Source organism: Tetrao urogallus, assembly GCF_951394365.1.
Source record: "Tetrao urogallus genome assembly, chromosome: 3".
Classification (NCBI taxonomy): Eukaryota; Metazoa; Chordata; class Aves; order Galliformes; family Phasianidae; genus Tetrao; species Tetrao urogallus.
Window position 1 is genome coordinate 60,752,459 of NC_136815.1, and position 3,034 is coordinate 60,755,492.

Sequence of the window (3,034 nt, forward strand, 5' to 3'; positions counted from 1 at the left end):
CCCCCTCCCCCATCCTCTCCCATCCCGCTCAAAAGAAAAAGAAAAAAAGTATCACTTGCTTTTCTATCAGCCCAGAATCTTTTGGGGCGAACTTCCCCAAGATTCTTCATCTGGAAACAGAACAAATAAAGAAAGTGCGGGATACCTGGAACCTGGAACAGTGGTTTGGGAAAGATGAAAGAAAAAAAAAAAAAGAAAAAAAAAAAAAAAAAAAAAAAAAAAAAAAAAGAAAGGGGACAAAATAGGAAAGATGAAATTAAGAAAGAAAAAGAAAGAGAACCCGCCGAGGAGGGAAAAGTCGCAGAGCTGGGAGGAGACCTTTGTTTCTCATTTGCAAAGTTCCTGGCGCAGGGTAAAGAGCAGGGTCCTGCGAGCGCCATTCATTACGCTGTGCTCCGTAAAGGCGAAGCCCTCAGAGCGCAGCTCCCGCTCCTGTATTGGACAGTGCCCATTTTCCTGAAAACCTTCAGAAAACCTTTTGAAGCTTTTTTAATTTTTTTTCCCCCTTGTGCAAGTAAGCAGGGACAAGAGCCGCTACACTAAGCTACTTAGGTTGAAAATCAGTTTCGCTAAGTCTGTAGATCCTGGGTTTATTCCCCCCCCCTTCCCTCCTCCTAACTCTCCCCCCCTCCTCCTTACAGGACCAATAGCTGGAGCATAATCAGAAAAGTGCGCAAAGAACTAAACTGTACAGAAAACTGAAAACAACGTCAGCTGCTGCCAGAAAGCATGGGGAAAACCTTTCTTTAAAGCTAAACAGTCCAAAAGGTTGGTGTGATCACTCCTCTCCCCATAAATTCGCTTGAAATTTTCAAGAGATGGAATACTGCTTACGAAACGGTGATTTTAAACATAATCCGGGTTATAGATATATATGCAGCTTCTTCCTTCTAATTATTATTATTATTTTTTTTTTTCCTGAGCCCCGTGTTTTAGATTCTCCAGTGTCTCGTTAACTTTCGGCAGATCCTAAGGAAAAGGAGAGCGGTGCCAACTCATTAGCGCCGAGGAGTCCCGTAGCGAAGAAGGAACTGGGATCAGAGTGGGGCACTGTCACCTTTCCGCTGGGGAGCGGACGCCCGTCTGAAAACAAGCGGGAGAGAAATAGATAGCTGCGCTGGGTGTAATGTGATTACACCTAAGGTAATCGCTTAAAATAAATTGTATACTGTTTAAAGTAAATCGACCTAAATGGCCACGCTCGTATAATTCAGAGATCACTGGGTAGATAAAGTTCTCCTTAAAGAGCCTTTCTCGAGAAGCGGTTTGCTAAGACAGTGGGCTCCTTCCAGTTTCTTAAGGCGATGCATCTGCTGCCAAGAGATTTTCTTTTTATTATGAACAAATCAGTTGAGATAGGGGTCCGATAAGAAATGCAAATCCAGACATAGGGGTCGCTGCTTGGCCGAATTTTAACTAAAGGCTGGTTCTGCAGGAACTGACTGAAGGCGATGTCTGCAGAGCTCGAACACTGACTCTACTAAAAAATGAAGTCAGTGATTTTGATCTGCTCCAGATGTCCTAAGAGTGGATATTGCAGTGCTGGGAATCCGCACCAAATATCTCAGGGCACTGATGGTAATCAGCACAACACATCAGCCAGAGGGGACTGGCAATTGTGATAACCTGCTGCAAATGTGCAGGGCTGGAGATGGCAGTGATAAACCGCTGAAAATATCTTCAAATGGAGATGACAGAGACGTTGAAAGGAGACACCTAACTATGGAGAGGATAAGATACTGAGCAGAGTACAATTTGAGAGTGGAGCTCTGATACTTATTAGGCTATGCTTCAGCCGCGTAATTTCCACGCATTTTGTGCTGTATCTGCATAGGGATACACATGCGCACGGAGCAGCGAGCAAAACGCGGCGCTCTTAATAAATCGACCCAAAAAGAAAAAGAAGCTTAAGCGCTACAGCGCCTGGTTTAGGGCTGGAGAAGAAAAAAGTTTTCCTTTAATTTTTCTTTGAAACATCCTGGCAACGAGTTCTCTTGCAAATCCTCTCTGATTTTGAGCTCGCACCGGTAGCAGAAGAAGAGATTTCAGACGATCACTTCAGTTATTGGACAGTTTCAATTTTCTTTCCTGTGGAAAGAACGCGCAGGAGGGAATCTGCCAAAAATAGATTATCCGTGTGATGCTCATTTTCTCACTGTTCTTACCGCGGAGTTTCTCTGCCCTTTTCCTTGCTCTCTTTTTAATGTGTAAGTTTAAAACAACTGTACCATGTTAAGTATCAATCCTATTCATTTTAATGATACGCCTGTGCAGGAGTGAATCCATTAATTTAATATATCTCGCCTAGATTATAATTACGCCCCGACTGTCGACTATTTGGATCACTTGACTGAATTTTCATTAAGAAGAGCGCTCTATCTGATCCAACGCGGGACCCGGTCGCGTTTGTCGGCTTTAGGGGTGCGGGCAGAGCCGCTCCCCCCGCACCGCCCTCCGGGGCCGCCCGCCGCCAGGCCCCGCTCCTCCGAGCGCCCGTCCCGAGCGCGGCTCATCAGCGCTGATTTATGAGCCTTGTTAAACACTCATTATGACTTTGCACCTTTTTCCAGCAGGGTCTGGGAAACAACCCCACTTTGTGACAACAGGGCATGTGTCAAACAATTATAGGCGGAGAGGCGATGTGTCTCCGGAGCTCCGCGTTCCCCCTCCCTTCCCTTCACGCCCAATCCTAGGGACATTTCTGTAAAAAGAGGGGAAAAAAAAAAAAAAAAAAAAAGGAAAAAAACTCTCGCTCCTTTTTGGTAAATTTAACTCACAGCATCAGCAGCCTTCAGCCCTCTGACCGTGCAAACGAATGGTTTGGTTTGTCCAGGCAAGTATGAAGTTGCATACCTGGTGGATTCCCTAAATGGGAGCACGTAGGTATGGGTAGCGCAGGGAGGGATCGAAGTCCGAAACGTTTGTCTGCTGTCGGGGTAACAGCTGATAAGGCGTTTACAAAGACGGTGTTATTCAGACAAAGAGGGCATCATAAATATTACGGGCATTTCTCTATCTATATATTTTAGCAAAC